General features: G+C 42.5%; 1 non-coding gene across 1 annotated transcript; it reads left to right on the top strand.

Annotated features, from left to right (window-relative positions):
- Positions 1-17,953: 17,953 nt before the first annotated feature.
- LOC115892251 lies at positions 17,954-18,115 on the top strand. Its single transcript, XR_004052142.1, has one exon. It is a non-coding gene; the product is annotated as a U1 spliceosomal RNA (small nuclear RNA).
- The last annotated feature ends 1,995 nt before the right edge of the window (positions 18,116-20,110 follow it).

Raw genomic sequence — 20,110 nt, 5'->3', positions numbered from 1 at the left:
GCCTCCCAGGTTCAAGCAATTTTCCTGCCTCAGCCTCCCGAATAGCTGGGATTACAGGTGTGCACAACCATGCCTGGCTAATTTTTGTATTTTTAGTAGAGACAGGAGTTCACCACGTTGGCCAGGCTGGTCTCAAACTCCTGACCTCAGGTGATCCTCCCATCTCAGCCTCCCAAAGTGTTGGAATTACAGGCATGAGCCACCGTGCCTAGCTATATACAAACTTGATATAGAATATAATCCCAATCATGACTATCAACCAATAATGATCAGCAACAAAAATATTTAAAAGTTAATAATACAGTGACGGAAAGGAAATAGACTAAAATGCTAACAGTTGTTATTAGTGGGTAGTAAAATCACAGGTTTTTTTTGTTTTTGTTTTTGTTTGTTTGTTTTTTGAGACAGAGTCTTGCTCTGTCACCCAGGCTGGAGTGCAGTGGCATGATCGTAGTTCACTGCAGCCTCAACCTCCCAGGCTCAAGTGATCCTCCCAACTCACCTTCTTGAGTAGCTGGGACTATAGGTGGGTGCCACCAGGTCCTGCTAATTTTTTTTTTTTTTTTTTTTTTTTTTTTTTATAGAGATGGGGTTTCACCACGTTGCCCAGGCTGGTCTCCAACTCCTGGGCTCAAGCAGTCCTCTTTCCTTAGCCTCCCAGAGTGCTAGGATTATAGGCATGAGCCACAGATTTTTATTTTTTTATTTTATTTTATTTTATTTTATTTTTGAGACAGAGTCTCGCTCTGTCGCCCAGGCTGGAGTGTAGTGGGCAGATCTCAGCTCACTGCAAGCTCCGCCTCCCAGGTTCACGCCATTCTCCTGCCTCAGCCTCCCGAGTAGCTGGGACTACAGGCGCCCGCCTCCTCGCCCGGCTAGTTGTATTTTTTAGTGGAGACGGGGTTTCACCGTGTTAGCCAGGATGGTCTTGATCTCCTGACCTCGTGATCTGCCCGTCTCGGCCTCCCAAAGTGCTGGGATTACAGGCTTGAGCCACCGCGCCCGGCCAAGCCACAGATTTTTACTTTTATTTTTTAAAATTTTCTTTGGCTTTCACAAATTTCTAAATGAATACATTATTTGTATATTGAGAAAAAACATAAACATTGTTTTAATTATTTTAAGACAAAATACAATGCTAGTGACAAATGTTTCAACATTCAAAGGAATGTTTCAAAGTTAAATACCACTGTCTTTTTCTTTCTTTCTTTTTTTTGTTTGTTTTTTGAGACGGAATTTTGCTCTTGTTACCCAGGCTGGAGTGCAATGGAGCGATCTCAGCTCACTGCAACCTCCGACTCCTGGATTCAAGTGATTCTCATGCCTCAGCCTCCCAAGTAGCTGGGATTACAGGCATGTGCCACCATGCCTAGCTAATTTTTGAGTTAAATGCCACTTTCTAAAAGTCAAACATATGAATAGTCACTAAAACTAAACAGTGTAGTTGCAGTGTAAGGGTACTCATAACCTGTCAGGAGGGACCACTATTTGAGGCCAAGCCCAACACTGAATGAGTTAAAACTAGAGTCTCCCTGGAGGTCTGTTGGGTATGCTGTAGGGATCCAAAATAAGAAGAATGTTAAATTGTTAGAGTAAATATACTCAATGGCATCTTTTCTGGAGAAGGGAGACAAAAAGAATATTTTAACAAAGAGAAAGAAAACTGCAAGAGTGTCAGAAAGTCTTATGTCCACGAAACAAAACCCAGTTGGTAGAGTAGCCCATTGCTTAGCAACCTAATGATGGTTTCATAAAGGTGGCATTTAAGTCCATAGGTCATTGGCATCAGCAAACACAAATTTGAATTGGAAATTTTCTGCCAATTATTATAACCAATCTTCAAAGATCTTCCAAATAATCCTTTGGAATAAAAGCATCTAAGATTACAGCCAGGTTGAAAGCTAAAGTTTTTGTCTTTGTTTTAGATTCTGTTAGACCAGGGTTTCCCAACTTTGCTTGTTTATAAGTAACATCTGGGGTGCTTGTGAAATACATGGATTTCTCTGAATATTATGATTTAGAAAGTCTGGGACGGGGCCAGGGAATTCATCATTTCAAGGGCCCTAGATAATTCTTATAACCAGCAAATTTGAGAAACATTATTTTAAACTTTCATTTCCTTCCTAGCACTTTTTGCTAGTTGTAATTACGTTCTGTCCTTACCTGTTTAATAATTTGTTTAATGTCTGTCCCTACCATCAAACAGTAAGTTCCATGAAAACAGTGATGATGTGTCTATTCAAGGACCAGTATGCACATATCTTGATATAGATATGCACAAACTTGATATACAGTATATAATACCGCCATTTAATAAGAACTATTTACTTGGTTGCTGACCCCAGTTCCTGGCACACAGCTCCTAAAACTCTTGTAATTTCCTGAGCAAAAAGAGCGCTGAGTGCATCTTTTGTTCTAATATTTGATCTTTGACCTCAATCCCTGACACAGAGCTACTAATCCCTTGAAATTTCCTGGGTGATGATAGGAGCATCTTTTGTTCTAGTAACATGACTGGATGCACACTCCTGAATGGAGCTGGTCACCAGTAAGTCCAGGCCATAATTAGAGGCTTGAAACTTTCTTCCTTGTTTTTTTTTTTTGAAATGGAGTCTCAGTCTGTCACTCAGGCTGGAGTACAGTAGCGCGACCTCAGCTCACTGCAACCTCCACCTCCTGGGTTCAAACGATTCTCCTGCCTCAACTTCCTGAGTAGATGGGATTACAGGTGCCCACCATCATGCCTGGCTAATTTTTGTACTTTCAGTAGAGATGAGGGTTCACCATGTTGGCCAGGCTGGTCTCCAACTCCTGACCTCTGACCTCAGGTGATCCTCCGGCCTCGGCCTCCCAAAGTGCTGGGATTACAGGCGCGAACTACCTCACCTGGTGAGGCTTGAAACTTTCAGCCACAGTTCTCATACTCCAGAGAGGGGAGAGGGACTGGAAATGGACTTAATAATCCAGAATTCTTATAGAATCTAGAATTCTATAAAAATTGAAAAAGTATGGGCTTCAGAGAGTTTCAGGGTTAGCAAATGCATCAATGTGTCAGGAGGGTGGTACACACCAACTCCACAGGGACAGAACCCTGCCAGACCTCCCCCTATGTGTCTCTTGATCTAGTGGTTCATCTGTGTCCTTTATCATATCCTTTATTAATAAATATATATATTAATATATAATTATATGTAATATAATATAATTATATATTATATTAATATAATTAATATAATAAGTGTTTTCCTGAGTTCTGTGAGCCACTCTTGCAAATTAATCCATCTGAGGAGAGGATTGTGAGAACCTCCAACCAAGTGGGAGAGAAGTTGTAAGTAACAAGAAACCTACAGCTTGGGATTGGTGGCTCAAGTGTGGGACGGTCTTCTTATGGGACTGAGCCCTTAACCTGTGAGCCCTTAACCAGTGCAGACTCCAGTTAGTGTCAGAATTGAATTGAATTGTAGAACACCCAGCTATTGTCCACTAGAGAATTGCTTGGCATGTGGAAAAAACCCCACACACATCTGGTGCACAAAGTGTTCAGTAGATGAGAGTAGAAGGAAAAAAGTTTTTTTTTTAATAGAATCAATTGTAACTATCTATACATGATCAACTGAAGGTAATACATAAAAAAAGTTAACAATGAGATGATTGAAAGGAAATAGATTAAGATGCTAACATTAATATACTTCCTGAATGAATCAATCTATGAATCAAAATTTCTTTTGTTATATATCATAAGACCCCAATTTAAGTCTGGATCATCCTCAGGATTGTAAGAAAAGCTCTACCCCTGAAAAGCACAATGTGAATCCAGACTACCTTGTACTCAAGCATGGAACTCATGTTTTCTTAAGGACAGTGTCACACAAAACTGGAAGACTGTTGCAAAACAGGACATGCTGACTGCCAAGGGCATTAAGACATCAAATTCATAGAGAAAACAAATATATATCTTCTATATCTACTTTACTATCTCTACTTAGGCAAGCATATAAAGCTTAACTTTCTGGTTCCTTTGAGGCCAGTCCTCATGGAAGTAATTGCCAAGCAGGTCAGGGGCCAGTATAACCAAATAGGTTCCAGTTTCTCCTAATACTTAGGTTCACCCAAAACTGTAAGAATAAAGAACGTAGACTGGGCACAGTGGCTTATGCCTGTAATCCCAGGACTTTGGGAGGCCGAGGCAGGTGGATCACCTGAGGTCAGGAGTTCGAGACGAGCCTGACCAATATGATGAAACTCCATCTCTACTAAAAATACAAAAATTAGCCAGGTGTGGTGGCATGCTCCTGTAATCCCAGCTACTTGGGAGGCTGAGACAGGAGAATATCTTGAACCCGAGAGGCAAAGGTTGCAGTGAGCCAAGATCGCACCATTGCACTCCAGCCTGGGCAACAAGAGCAAAACTCCGTCTCAAAAAAAAGAAAAAAAAAAAAAAAAGAATGTTATAGACATCTGGGGCCTGCAACACCCTCAAAAACCTTTCTCTAGAGATGGCTACTGAATATTAGCTAGTTGAAATATGGCATTTGCGTAGGTACATAGTTTACTGTAGATCAACAGTAAACTTCTACATACATAGGCACTGAGTAGGGGTTTATAAAATGCTCACTCAATCAGTTTGTCAGGACAAAACTAATTCTGGAAAGTGAAATACATGGAGTCATCTTCCTGTTCTCCAGCTATAGCCTGTCAGCTCCACTACCTCCACTGTCCATGGGGATGCCAACTCTGCCCTTACTTTTGGCCATAATATCTACAGAGGCCTGTTACTACTGTGACCTGGGCTTCAGATGCCTGGTCCCTGTTACTCCCACATTCTTGACTCCTGGCTAAGCCTTTCCCAGCCATCCACATGCAAACCCTGGTTGAAAAGACCTAATCAGGGATTAGCAAATGACAGCCCGTGGGCCAAAATTGACCAGCTGCCTGTTTTTATAAAGTTTTATTGGAACACAGCCATGCTCTGTTCACTTATGTATTATTTAAGGCTGACTTTGGTGTTACAATGGTGGAGTTGAATAGTTGTGACAGAGATCATCTAACCTATAAAGCCTAAAATATCTACTATGTGGCCCTTCTGAGAAAGACTTTATCTACCTCTGACATAGATGCATAGGGCCAGATAATAATAATTATTGAGACCAGGCGCGGTGGCTCACGCCTGTAATCCCAGCACTTTGGGAGGCCAAGGCAGGCGGATCACTTGAGGTCAGGAGTTCAAGACCAGCCTGGCCAACAGGGTGAAACCCCGTCTATACCCAAAATACAAAATTAACCAGGCGTGGTGGCACATGACTGTAATCCCAGCTACTTGGGAGGTTGAGGCAAGAGAATTGCTTAAACTTGGGAGATGGAGGTTGCAGTGAGCCGAGATTGGGCCCCTGCACTCCAGCCTGGACAACAGAGTGGAGTGCAGTGACGCAATCATAGCTCACTGCAGCCTTGAACTCCTAGGCTCAAGCGATTCTCCCGCCTTAGCCTCCCAAGTGGTTAGAACTACTGGCACATGCCACCACACTTGGCTAATTTTTAAATATGTTTTTGTAGAGACAGGGTCTTGTTATATTGCCTGGCTGGTCTTCAACTCCTGGCCTCAAGCAGTCTTCCCACCTCACCTCCCAAACTGCTGGGATTACAGGAATAAACCAACACACCCCGACCTGTAATAAAATTCTTATGTGGCATTTACCATATGCCAGGCATATGTTGTTAACTCTTTAGTCCTCACTACAATCCTATGAGGAAGCTGAAGCATAAAGAGGTTAAGGTAACACAACTAATAAGTGTCTAGCCTAGGTAGAGAAGGTATTGCAAAATAAATAGATTATCACAAGGATCCAAGAAATGAACAAAATCATAATTTGGAAGCTCCAATAAAGCAGCAAACAAGTCATGGTGGAAATTATGAGAATAATGTGATTGTGGAAATAGGTTATTCCGAATAACCACATTATGGTCAGCTACAGATTCCTTTTGTGTGTGGGATTATGTGAAAAAGTAGTGTTTAAGAAAATAAAAAAACCAGGCCAGGTGCGGTGGCACATGCCTGTAATCCCAGCACTCTGGGAGGCTGAGGTGGGAGGATCACTTGAGGTCAGGAGTTCGAGACCAGCCTGGACAACATAGCGAAACTTCATCTATACTAAAAATACAAAAATTAGCTGGGCGTGGTGGTGGGCACTTGTAATCCCAGCTATTCAGGAGGCTAAGACAGGAGAATCACTTGAACCCAGGAGGCAGAGGTTGCAGTGAGCTGAAATCTCGCCACTGCACTCTAATCTGGGAGACAAAGCAAGACTCTGACTCAAAAAAAAAAAAAAAAAAAAAAAAAAAAAAACGAAAGAAAGAAAATAGAAATGACAATATAGAAAAATGAAACTGACCAAAACAAGTTTTCTTTTTTTAAAAAAAAAAAAAGGTATTTACTATAGAACGTCTACATTTAAATTGTGATTTCTGCATCAAGGTAGTAACCTTGGGATACTCTACATTTATTAAGAAATAATTTTTGGCTGGGTGCTGTGGCTCACACCTGTAATCCCAGCACATTGGGAGGCCAAGGTGGGTGGATCACAAAGTCAGGAGTTTGAGACCAGCCTGTCCTACATGGTGAAACCCTGTCTCTACTAAAAAGCACAAAAATTAGCCGGGCATGGTGGCGCACACCTATAATCTCAGCTCCTTGGGGGCTGAGACAGGAGAATCGCTTGAACCTGGGAGGCGGAGGTTGTGGTGAACCGAGATCATGCCACTCACTCCATCCTGGGTGACAGAGTGAGACTCCGTTTCAAAAAAAGAAAGAGAGAGAGAGAGAGAGAAGGATTTTTCAATGTTTGTTTAAAATAATTTTATAAATTCATGTAAGGACTCTGTCTATATATATATATTTTCTGAGGTGGAGTCTTACTCTGTCACCCAGGCTGAAGTGCAGTGGTGTGATCTTGGCTCACTGCAACCTCCACCTCCCCAGCTTCAAGCAATTCTCCTGCCCCAGCCTCCCAAGTAGCTGCAGGGGTGCGCCACCACACCTGGCTAATTTTTTGTTGTGTTTTTCTTGAGACGGAGTCTCGCTCTGTGGCCCAGGCTGGAGGGCAGCGGCATGATCTCAGCTCACTACAACCTCTGCCTCCTGGATTCAAGGGATTCTCCCACCTCAGGCATCTGCCACCGTGCCCAGCTAATTTTTTGTATTTTTAATAGAGACAGCGTTTTGCCATATTGACCAGGTTGATCTCGAACTCCTGACTTCAGGTGATCTGCCTGCCTTGGCCTCTCAAAGTGCTGGGATTACAGGCATGAGCCATTGCGCCCAGACTAATTTCTGTATTTTTAGTAGAGATAGGGTTTCACCATGTTGGCAAGGCTGGTCTCGAATTCCTGACCTCAGGTGATTCACCCGCCTCAGCCTCCCAAAGTTCTGGGATTACAGACACGAGCCACCATGCCCGGCCAAGAAACCCAATATTTTTAATTTGTGGTTTCATTGTTATAAAGTTTATTTTAATCTCAAGTCATATGATTGATATTATTTAGCTTTATAGTGCTCTTTATTCACCAAATGTGATCCCCAGGGACTTCTGACTTCTTTCAAAAAGTAAGTCCACCCCAAAGTAATTCCAAGAATAGATTTTCCAGTATTGTCCGAATAATTCGCTGCTTAACACCAGAAGCTGGCACATAGTAGGCGCTCAAAAAAACTGTTAAACAAAGGAGTGACTTTCTCAAAAAGAAGTTCCAAAGTGTTTTAAGAAATGACAACACTGGGCCGGGCGCGGTGGCTCAAGCCTGTAATCCCAGCACTTTGGGAGGCCGAGACAGGCGGATCAGGAGGTCAGGAGATCGAGACCATCCTGACTAAAACGGTGAAACCCCGTCTCTACTAAAAAATACAAAAAACTAGCCGGGCGAGGTGGCAGGCGCCTGTAGTCCCAGCTACTCCGGAGGCTGAGGCAGGAGAATGGCTTGAACCCAGGAGGCGGAGCTTGCAGTGAGCGGAGATCGCGCCACTGCACTCCAGCCTGGGCGACACAGCAAGACTCTGTCTCAAAAAAAAAAAAAAAAAAAAAAAAAAAAGAAATGACAACACTGTTGGAAAATCTCTCTAGGTGACTGCTTTGAAGAAACAACATGCGGTTGGTTCATCAAATTACTTTGATTAATCTTTTCAACAAATACTCATTGAGAACCAGGGCTTGCTACATAGTTTGTGGGGCCCAGTGCAAAATGAAAATGGAAAACTCCTTGTTCAGAAAGCAGGACAAAGTATTTTTCTTTTTTCTGCAGTCTCCTTCTCAATCTGTAATTATGTTTTATATCTGCTAGTCAATGTTGTGTTCCCTTGGGCACGTGGATATTCGCAGACCCTTGAAGACATTGCAGACTCTGTGAGTTACTCCACAGGTGGACATAGTGCTCCTCCTGTGCTCAGATTGTTGGTGGATGTGTGGGGGTGTAGAATGACGGCAGTAGTCACTGCGTAGGGGCAGGAGAGCATCCAGTGAGGTGGAACCAGGCTACAGCCTAGACTTCAAACCCCTGGTGCATGCTCCACTGTTCCACTGGACTTCATTTACAAAACACAAATTCAAAAATAAATTATTAAGTATAAGAGGACAACTGCTGAACATTAAATCCCAAGCCCACAGCTCCCTTCTGAGTGCTCATGAAGGTGGTTCTGTTGAGAATCTACTACGTCCTACTCCCTGAGGGTACTATGTGAACGAGGCAAAGACTGGTGAACCTTTCTGCCTAACAGGGAAAGCAGACAAGAACACAGGAAATTACTCTGCACTGGGTAAGGGCATTGATGGGAGTACAGGCAAACCCTGTTAGCTTCAGTCCTGGGGTCAGGGAAAGAGGCTCAAACACAGAAACTGCTAGGTGAGACCTAATGTACAAAAAGGAATAAAACTAGAGAAAATGTGCAGATAGAGGAAAGAGCACTCGAAGAACCAGGGGTAGAAGAGAATGGGACATTCCAGAAACTAAAACTAACTGGCTAAAGTAGAAGGTGGGAACTTTCTCCATTATGTTAATGAGTTCCAACTTTTTTTAGGGCAATGAGAGCCATTTGCAGGGATTTAAGGCAGAGTGACTTGATCAGACTTGTGTTTATGTAAGATCACTCAAACTGCAATGGAAAGAATAAAAGTCCCAAAGGGTAGGATGAGAAAGTTTGGTAGGAAGACCCATCGAGGGCAAAGAGGAGGAAGCAGAGATTGGTTTGGGAATGTATGGGAGGCACTAGGTTACTAGAGGGGCTTATATTGGGATAAGAAAGACCCAGGATATTAAAGATTGAGCCAAGAAGAATTCATTTCAATATCAACTGCTAGTAGGCTGGGTGCAGTGGCTCACACCTGTAATCCAAGCACTTTGGGAGGCCAAAGTGAGTGGATTGCTTGAGGTCAGGAGTTAAAGACCAGCCTGCCAACAAGGCAGGAGAATTGCTTGAGCCCTAGGACGTGGAGGTTGCAGTGAGCTGAGATTGCACCAGTGTACTCCAGCGTGGGTGATAGAGAGTGAGACCCTGTCTCCAAAAGGGAAAGAAGGAAGGAAGGAAGGAAGGAAGGAAGGAAGGAAGGAAGGAAGGAAGGAAGGAAGGAAGGAAGGAAGGAAGGAAGGAAGGAGAGAAGAAAGAAAGAAAGAAGAAAGAAAGAAAGAAAGAAAGAAAGAAAGAAAGAAAGAAAGAAAGAAAGAAAGAAAGAAAGAAAGAAAGAAAGAAAGAAAGAAAGAAAGAAAGAAAGAAAGAGAAAGAAAGAAAGAACTACTGGATGGGGACAAAATATATCAAAAAAACAGGCTGAAGCCTGCTCTGTGTGTATGTGTGTTGTTGTTTTTTTTTTGGTGGGGGAAGACCAGGCTAGATTAGCAGCAGGCTCTCACCACGCATGTACCGTTCTAGAACTGTTACACAGCATTGAGGCTTAATAGTTGTTCTGGAGCCCATGACCAGCCCTCAGTTCCACACCCTTTCTTACAAAAGAACTTACTCTGCAAAGCAAGTATAATAACCCTGAGGGCCGGGTGTAGTGGCTCATACCTGTAATCTTAGCACTTTGGGAGGCTAAGGTGGGTGGATCACTTGAGGTCAGGAGTTCGAAACCAGCCTGGCCAACATGGTGAAACCCCCTTTCTCTGAAAATACAAAATTTAGCCAGGCGTGGTGGTGGGTCCCTGTAATCCCAGCACTTGGGAGTTTGAGGCAGGAGAATCGCTTAAACCCAGGAGGCGGGAGTTGCAGTGAGCCGAAATGGTACCACTACTCTCTAGCCTAGGTGACAGTGTGAGACTCCGTCTCAAAAATAAAATAAAATAACCCTGAAGAAATGTTAACTGAGCAATTCTGTGGGTAGACCAGAGTCAAAATATAAAGACACATGTTTCATCCCCTTTAAAAAGTGCAGGATAGGCAGGGTGCAGTGGCTAAGGCCTGTAATCCCAACACTTTGGGAGGCCAAGGCGGGTGGATCACCTGAGGTCAGGAGTTCGAGACCAGCCTGACCAATAAGGTGAAACCCATCTCTACTACAAATACAAAAATTACCTGGGCATGGTGGCCTGCGCCTGTAGTCTCAGCTACTCGGGAGGCTAAGACAGGAGAATTGCTTGAACCGGGGAGGCGGAGGTTGCAGTGAGCCGAGATCATGCCACTGCACTCCATCCAGCCTGGGCAACAGAGCAAGATTCCGTCTCAAAAAAAAAAGTGCAGAATATGTGCCTATGTTTAATCCTTAGGCTTAGTGCACACAGAATAGCACCAAGAGGGGAATATTGGGGAGATAGTATTCTAACATATCCAATTTGCCCTATAATTTGTTGAGCACATGAAGTATCTACTGTATTTTGAGAATTTCCTAACCAGTTTTCCTGGTGCAATAAGAGTGATTGATAGTTTCAAAATTAATTTTGCAACCATGAATCTTCAGGTGTTTTCTGAACAGTGTGGCCAGAGCTACAGGGGACAAAAGAGATGATCAGAGGACCAGCAGTCTTGGCGTCTGGGAGACTGCTGGACGTGCAGAATCATGGGCCTTTGTATACACTTAAAGTTTAGGAAGCACTGCTCTGAAGATCTACCTCATGACCTTAAATAGATTTTCACTGGAGTTGAAAAAACCATAGGGAACTACTGAAGGTAGAATTTTAAAACTTCTGTATAATGTATTATGAAATATAAGGGCTAGAAGGGTTAATGAGAGAGGGGCTATTAGCATCATTAATGTTCTCACGTGATATAAGAACAGTCATTCTACTTTGGGTTGTTACAATTAATTGCTTTTGTGCCTTCTGAATTCAAAATTAACACATTCCGTAAAGTTTAGGAGCATGGACTACACATCTCTGTATTCCTCTCAACATTCTGTACGTCGTATATGAAGTACACGAAGATCTGTTAAATAAATTTGATAATACGATCCTGGCTGGTTGGTTGGAATTTTACAGATTAAATTTTTAGGGGGATTTTCTTAGTAAAAACATAAGAGAATGTTTAGGGTCATGGCATTTCTTGCTCCAGTCTTTATTTCACTTTGGGGGAGACACGGAATTGTTCTTCAGTCAGCTGTCTGTCGGAGGAGGGAGTAAAGCTGTTCCTTCGTCATGCAACAGTAATCTGAGTCAAGGATATGAAACAAGCCCTTCAGGAAGTGAGCCAATTAAATGTTATTTCCTCAGATATGAAGTTAATAAACAAAATGTAGCTAAAGCATCAAAACATTGGAGAATCTTATATTCCCTAAAGTGAGAAATAAATTGATGTCCCATGACAAAAATAAACGAGATCCATGGGAAATTTTTCTTGTTCTTCCCCGTCATATTGTCTCATCTCTCACACATTACGCACAATGATATGAGAAAATCAGCAGAAGAACTTTTCTCGTTTCTTTCCTCTTTTGTTAGGTGGTAAATACCAGCTGGAGCTTTGTGAGCAGTGAGTAATACACCTGGCATAGAACCAGGTAACTGCTACCTGAAAACTTTCCACTCTGCTGTTATCCTTCTGTTTAGGAATCATATAGTCCAAACGAATAAATGGAAGAAACCATCTCTGTGGGCTTTCATACACAGGACTTTTCCGGGAGCATTGAGCGCCTGGTTAAGCTGCTGTCAGTTTTCAGTTTTGCCCTTGTACCTAGTCCACACTCAAATGTTTAATGTCAGAATGGTTTCCTCTTGTTTCTCAGCACCCATCTGGGCACTCTCCCCGGGCCACAACTTGGTTTGTTCTCAGGGGATGGAAACTGACTGTATCATAACAAGTAAAATATATTTAGGACTGTCAATATAGCAGAGGCCACAGTGACAGGTCCTTGCTCATATCCCTCAGGTCTTCCCTGCAAGCTTCCATCTGTCAGTACGTGCCTCTCTGCCCTCAGGCCATTTCCCCAAAACCAAGGAGCCTGCTCTACCTGTGCACAAAACAGGCCTGAAGTTTAGAACTACCATGCCCAGGAGGAGCCATTACCAATGACCAATAAGTGCTGGTGATTGATACCCCAGCTTCCTAGTCCTTGAGCCAAGATAATTCTAAAGTGTGTGTTTTATTTCACAGTGGGGCTAAGCTTCTAACGTACCATTGAGTGACTGCATTTTCTATCCCTGTGTCGTACGCCCTGCCATACCAATGTTTCCTGCAACTTTTAAATAAACCACTAGTCCTTGAATCTTTGTCTCAGGGTCAGCTTCTGGCGGAACTCAAAGGGGGATGGTCAGTAGGCTGCCAAAATATTCTCATAATGGATTCCAAAGCCAGATATACATAAATTTTGAATTTCTCAGGGGACAATTAAAAGCCAGCAATTCATAGATAGGCCAAGACTCAAAGTTGCTAAACCTAAATTCCTTTGCTCACAGCATCAATATTCATCATACTGCCTCTTCATGCTCTGAAAGTGTTCTTCTGACTCAATGACCTCTGCTGGTAAATCGTTTAACAGAATGCATTTCCAATCATTTTAACGTGCTTTGAAGGTTACAGCCCAAGCTGTTTTCTATAACTCTAATTCTGATGTACCACGTGACCTTGGCCATTTTAATGCCTGTTTTCAACTAGAAAGCACTGTGTTGTGAAACCACCGTTTACGACAAATAAACATAAATTTTGTATTTTAGTGTTATTTTTCAATTTTTCTATATTTTCCCTTTTCCTCAAATATTGATTTATGCTTTTTTCTCTTTCCTTTTTACTCGAATTTCTACCTGTATTTATTTCTATCCTGTTATTATTCTTTTTGCAACAAAATAATACAGTCCATCTAATATGTATACAGTGTATGTTATGGCCCTACCAGATCCCTTTTGGATCAAGGACCTGACTCCTCCAGCTGCTAGATATTGCTTGCTGATGGCTCACAACTCAGTGTCTCTCAAAGAATTGCCCTGGGCTGAAAGAAGTTATGTAGCCCAAAGTTATACTCCTTGGCCGAGGGCGGTGGCTTACGCCTGTAATCCCAGAACTTTGGGAGGCCGAGGCTGGTGGATCAACCGAGGTCAGGAGTTCGAGACCAGCCTGGACAACATGGTGAAACCTCATCTCTACTAAAAATACAAAAATTAGCTGGGTGTGGTGGCATGCACCTGTAGTCCCAGCTACTTGGGAGGCTGAGGCAGGAGAATCACTTGAACCCAGGAGGCGGAGGTTGCAGTGAGCCGAGATCGCACCTTACATTCCAGCCTGGTGACAAAAGCAAGACTCCATCTAAAAAAAAAAAAAAAGTTACACTCCTTCCTGGGGACAGCCGGCATCCAAAATGGCTCAGACACTTTGCCTCCCTTTGGAACCACTTTGAAGGGGTATCACAGCTTCAAAGCTCTCTGTAGGATCTGCAGAGGCCTCTTTTGTGATTGCACAGGAGTTCAACTTCTGCTTTGCCCAGTTCTGTTTTTTTTTTTTTTCACTATTCACAAGTGCTGATCCTGAAAGCACACCACAGTTCACCTTCTGCACAAAAATCTCAGACTCTCAGAATCTATTTTCCAGGAAGTTACCAGAAACTTCCAAATAAAATTAGAAAATTATGAGGGGATCAGGTACAGTAACTCATACCTGTAATCCCAGCACTTTGAGAGACCAAGGCAGGATAATCACTTGAGCCCAGGAGTTCAAGACCAGCCTGGGCAACATAGTAAGGCCCTGCCTTTATTTATTTATTTATTCTTTTGAGACCAAGTCTTACTCTGTCACCTAGGCTGGAGTGCAATGGTGCAATCTTGGCTCACTGCAAGATCCGCCTCCTGGGTTCAAGTGATTCTCCTGCCTCAGCCTCCTGAGTAGCTGGCATTACAGGTGCCCACCACCATGCCTGGCTAATTTTTGTATTTTTAGTAGAGACAGGGTTTCACCACATTGGTCAGGCTGGTCTCGAACTCCTGACTTCAGGTGATCCGCCAGTCTTGGCCTCCCAAAGTGCTGGGATTACAGGCATGAGCCGTGACGCCTAGCCTGAGGCCCTGTCTTTAATAAAACAACAACTTGGTAGACTATCCTGGAGTAAAAAAATAAATACAACAACAACAACAAAAGGAAATCAAGAGGGATAAAAATGTCCTCATTTTAATATATTATTATTTGTGCACTCTGCCTAGTATATATAAGATGGTATCACAAAAACTTAGAAAGTACAAATATGGGCTGGGCATGGTGACTGACACCTGTAATCCCAGCACTTCGGGAGGCTGAGGCAAGCAGATCACCTGAGGTCAGGAGTTTGAGACCAGCCTGACCAATATAGTGAAACCCCGTCTCTACTAAAAATACAAAAATTAGCCGGGTGTGGTGTCATGCTCTTGTAATCCCAGCTTCTTGGGAGGCTGAGGCAGAAGAATCACTTGAACCCAGGAGGCGGAGGTTGCAATGAGCTGAGACTGTACCATTGCACTCCAACCTGGCCAACAAGAGTGAAACTGTCTCAGAAAAAAAAAAAAGGTAAAAGAGTTATATTTCTAAGGCATATTTACTATGCCCTCTGTGAAGGTACATCTGCTGGCACTGCTTCCTTTAATTGCAATACTTCAATTACTAGCCATTCCAATCAGTTAGTAGTTAGGGTGCTATGGCCTGAATGTTTATGCACTCCTCTCCCAATTTTTCTGTCACAAGACCCTGAATTTGCCGGCATCTTGATCTTGGACTCCCAACCTCCAGAAATATGAAAAATAAATTTTTGTTGTTTATAAACCACCCAGTCTATGGTAATTCGTTATAGCAATCCTAATACACTGCGACATAGGCTCGTACTAACAGCTGTAATAAATAGACCTCAAAATATATAGTACTAAAACATAATAACAGTTTATTTCTTGGTCACCTAAGAGGTTGTTGTTTCTGAGGGGTGGTGGACCCTCTCTGTATCAGGGCCCCTTATGTTATGTTAAGTTTATTATGTAGCGCTCCTTTCCTCAAATCCTCACTGTCATCAACATCTAGCCAGTAAAGGGGGAAGTAGAGCAGAGAAGAGACTTACGTATGTCTTAAAATAATGTCATAGATCATTATTTTGTTCCATAGATCAGAATTTGTTCCATAGATCAGAATTCAATTGTGTGGCTGCAACTAACTACAAGGCAAGTTTGGAAAAATAGTCTCGTTGTGTGCTCAGCAAAAAGTGGAAACTCATTTTTGCTGCACAGTTGACAAACCCAGACACACAGAGTCTTTGTGCAGCATACGAAAGATAAACAAATACCAAGCTCTTCAAACCTTACTAGATGGATGTTAAAGGTGCCAGTCGGCTGACTGCTGGAGTTAGTTGGTAGCAGAAACGCTTCGGATAAGAATCCACCTTCTTTAGCTGTCCTGAGAGTGCTTAAAACTTAGTATCTAAAAATAGTTCTAACATTCGATAATAGTTGTACCAATATACCAAAGTAGGCCCCATAGTAAAGCACTTTGTCAGCTTCAAGACAGGATAGATGGCCTCTTAGGAACGGACTGAGTTGGCCTTTTCTCCTCCTTCCTCCTTCTAATGAATCAGCCACATTGTTTGGGAAGGCTTCTGAGACCATTATCTGGATGTCTCATTGCTCTGACACTACCACTTTGGGTGCTAGAATTTCAATCATGAAGACCAATGAGACTTAACCAGTTCATTTTCTTAACATTTTGTCAACAAATGAAATAAACTTTTCTTGTAAAGTGACTGTTAAGAAAAAAGTTATTTCTCTCGACCTATTCGCACAAGTAAACAGTGAATCTTTCAACATTCAAGCCAGAGATCAGAATTTTATTTGAAGAAGATGACAACTTTGTGGTTAATGGTATTCTTTTTGTACTTACTCACTCTTCCAGATCAACGACAGAGAATAATTGGACATTCTGTAGATGGCTTCACGAGAGAAGAACTTACAACCCATGTTGGGTTTTTTGTCTTGTTTTGTTTTTAGTTCGAAAAGGATGTTCCTGGGGGATAATATAATCATGTTTATATTTCAGACGAAACTGTCTGTGTTGGAGGTGTTCAATTTGTAGCCTAAATGGTTGACTCAGACATGTCTACACATAGAACAGCCAAATAATAATTAAGAGCTGTCAGTGAACACCACCACACTAGATATTATCAGTGTTTACCCGTAGTGTCTGCTCATATTTACAAATCACTTTATAATGTTCATGAAAGTATTTTGCCTCAATTATTTATTTCTAGCTAGTCATATAGCATGGGTGGATAATCTTTCTTTTTTAAAAATTCCTGATTACATCTCCTAAAGCAAAACCAACGATGTAATTAATTTAGAGTTGTTTTTCCTTAAAGAAACATTAAACATCAAAATCGTGTCCTTTTCCACCTAAGCAAACAAAAAAGTACATAATTCTTACAAAAATGCTTTAAAATATCATTTATTTCCATTTTGTGGCCAATTAGGAGAGAGGGGAGCAAATAGGAAGGGAGAAGAAAGAAGCAGGAAGCAGGTGTGGAAAGTAGAGACCTGGATAGAGGGATGAGAAGACATAAAAAGGAAAAGGAAGGCTGGGCGCGGTGGCTCAAGTCTGTAATCCCAGCACTTTGGGAGGCCGAGACGGGCGGATCACGAGGTCAGGAGATGGAGACCATCCTGGCTAACACGGTGAAACACCATCTCTACTGAAAAATACAAAAAACCAGCCGGGCGAGGTGGTGGGCGCCTGTAGTCCCAGCTACTCGGGAGGCTGAGGCAGGAGAATGGCGTGAACCCGGGAGGCGGAGCTTGCAGTGAGCTGAGATCCGGCCACTGCACTCCAGCCTGGGCGACAGAGCGAGACTCCGTCTCAAAAAAAAACAAAAAAAAGGAAAAGGAAAACATAAGTGATCAAGGAATGAGTTGAGAGGAGAAACAAAGCAGAGGCGAGAATGAGAAAGAAAATGGAGGAAGAGGCTGGGCTCAGTGGCTCACGCCTGTAAATCCCAGCACTTTGGGATGCCAAGGTGGGAGGATCACCTGAGGTCAGGAGTTCGAGACCAGCCTTGCAAACATGAAGAAACCCTGTCTCTACTAAAAATACAAAAATTAGCTGGGCGTGGTGGCGCACACCTATAATCCCAGCTACTCAGGAGGCTGAGGCAGGAGAATTGCTTGAACCCAGGAGGCAGAGGTTGCAGTGAGCCGAGATTGTGCCAATGCACTCCAGCCTGGGCAACAAGGGCGAAACTCCATCTCAGAAAAAAAAGAGTGGGGGACATTTGGATAAAGTGAAGAGCAGAACCTACCTATTAGGGAAGGGAAGTGGATTGAGTTTCCTACCCTGTCTGTAGACTCCATGAAGAGCCATGTCTCTCCAGCCAGAAATATATTCTTACTTAAGTAACTCCTTACAACCACCTTCTTTATAAATTTTGTAGATTGTTTCTTAAAAATTGAAATATAATTGACACACCATAGAATTCATCCTTTTAAAATATATAGCTCAGGATTTGTGGTAAGTTCACAAGGTTATGCAATCCTCACCACTAATTAATTCAAGAATATTTTCATATTTACCTGGGAGGTGAAATACCATCATCACAAAGGTGATTATCCCAGGGTGAGGCTTATCCATTGCACTCTGGATGTGCTGATCCCTGCAATTTCCCCAAATGTGGAGAACTCAACTGCATAATCTTTGGCAGTGGGAAACTGTGTTCACACTCTCTTATGTAACAACAACAAAACAACGAAAATATATATATATATATATATATATTTATCACCCCTAGGAAATCATGTGTTTACTACATTAGCAGTAACTTTCCATCTTTTCCTCCCTCTAGCTCCTGGAAACCAATAATCTCTTTTCTGTCTCTATAGATTTGCATATTCTGGAAATTTCTTTTCTTTTCTTTTCTTTTCTTTTCTTTTCTTTTCTTTTCTTTTCTTTTTTTTTTTTTTTTTTTTTGAGACGGAGTCTCGCTCTGTCACCCAGGCTGGAGTGCAGTGGCCGGATCTCAGCTCACTGCAAGCTCCGCCTCCCGGGTTCACGCCATTCTCCTGCCTCAGCCTCCCGAGTAGCTGGGACTACAGGCGCCGCCACCTCGCCCGGCTAGTTTTTTTTTTTGTATTTTTAGTAGAGACGGGGTTTCACCGTGTTAGCCAGGATGGTCTCGATCTCCTGACCTTGTGATCCGCCCGTCTCGGCCTCCCAAAGTGCTGGGATTACAGGCTTGAGCCACCGCGCCCGGCCTTCTTTTCTTTTCTTTTCTTTTCTTTTTTTTTTTTTTTTTGAGACAAGGTTTCGTCGCTCTTGTTGCCCAGGCTGAAGTGCGATAGCGCGATCTCGGCTCACTGCAACCTCCGCCTCCCAGGTTCAAGCGATTCTCCTGTCTCAGCCTCCTGAGTAGCTGAGATTATAGGCGCCTGCCACCACATGCATTTAATTTTTGTATTTTTAGTAGAGACGGGGTTTCACCATGTTGTCCTGGCTGGTCTCAAACTCCCGACCTCAGGTGATCCACCTGCCTTGGCCTCCCAAAGTGCTGGGATTATAGGTGTGACCCACTGCGCCCGGCCTGGAAATTTCATATAAACAAAATAACCAAATATGTGGCATTTGGTGTGTGCCTTCTTTCAGTTACCATAACGTTTTTAAGGTTTATCCATGTTATAGCATGTATTACTATTTCACCCTTATTTTATTTTATTTTATTTTATTTTATTTTATATTTTGAGACAGTCTTGCTCTGTCACCCAGGCTGGAGTGCAGTGGCATGATCTCGGATCACTGCAACCTCCGCCTCTCGAGTTCAAGCAAATCTCCTGCCTCAGCCTCCTGAGTAGCTGGGACTACAGGCGCACACTAACACACCCAGCCAATTTTTTTATTTTTAGTAGAGATGGCGTTTCATCATGTTGGCCAGGCTGGTCTCGAACTCCTGACCTCAGGTTATCCACCAACCTCAGCCTCCCAAAGTGCTGGGATTGCAGGTTTAAGCCTATTTCATCCCTTTACAACTGAATAATATTCCATTGTATGAATATATCACCTTTTATGTATCCATTTTTCAATTGACATTTGAATTGTTTCTACTTTTTCAATATTATGAATAATGTTGCTCTGAACATTCCTATGAGTTTTTGTGTGAATGTATGTTTTCAGTTCTCTTGGATATATAACTAGAGTGAAATTGCTGGGTTGTATGGTAACTCTATGTTTAACTTTTTGAGGAGCTGCCAGACTGTTTTCCAAAGTGGCTGCACCATTTTACATTCACACCACCAATCTATGAGTGTTCCAGATTCTCTCCACAACCTCATCAACACTTGTTGTTGTCTAATTCTTTTATTATAGTCAGTCTGCTAAGTATGAAGTGGTACTCATTGTGGTTTGGATTTGCATTTCTTTAATGACTAATGATGTTAAGCATCTTTTCATGTGTTTATTGGTCATTTGTATATTTTCTGTAGAGAAATATCTAATCAAAATTTTTTTTTTTTTTGAAACAGGGTCTCGCTCTGTTGCTCAGGCTGGAGTGCAATGGCATGATCTCAGCTCACTGCAACTTCCACCTCCCGGGTTCAAGCGATTCTCCTGCCTCAGCCTCCTGAGTAGCTGGGATTATAGGCATCTACCACCATGCCCGGCTAACTTTTTGTATCTTTAGTAGAGACAAGGTTTCACCATCTTGGCCAGGCTGGTCTTGAACTCCTGACCTCA

The sequence above is a fragment of the Rhinopithecus roxellana genome, chromosome 1 (genome assembly GCF_007565055.1).
Source record: "Rhinopithecus roxellana isolate Shanxi Qingling chromosome 1, ASM756505v1, whole genome shotgun sequence".
Classification (NCBI taxonomy): Eukaryota; Metazoa; Chordata; class Mammalia; order Primates; family Cercopithecidae; genus Rhinopithecus; species Rhinopithecus roxellana.
The sequence above is the reverse complement of the archived record's forward strand: the minus strand, read 5'-3'. Positions and strand labels throughout refer to the sequence as shown.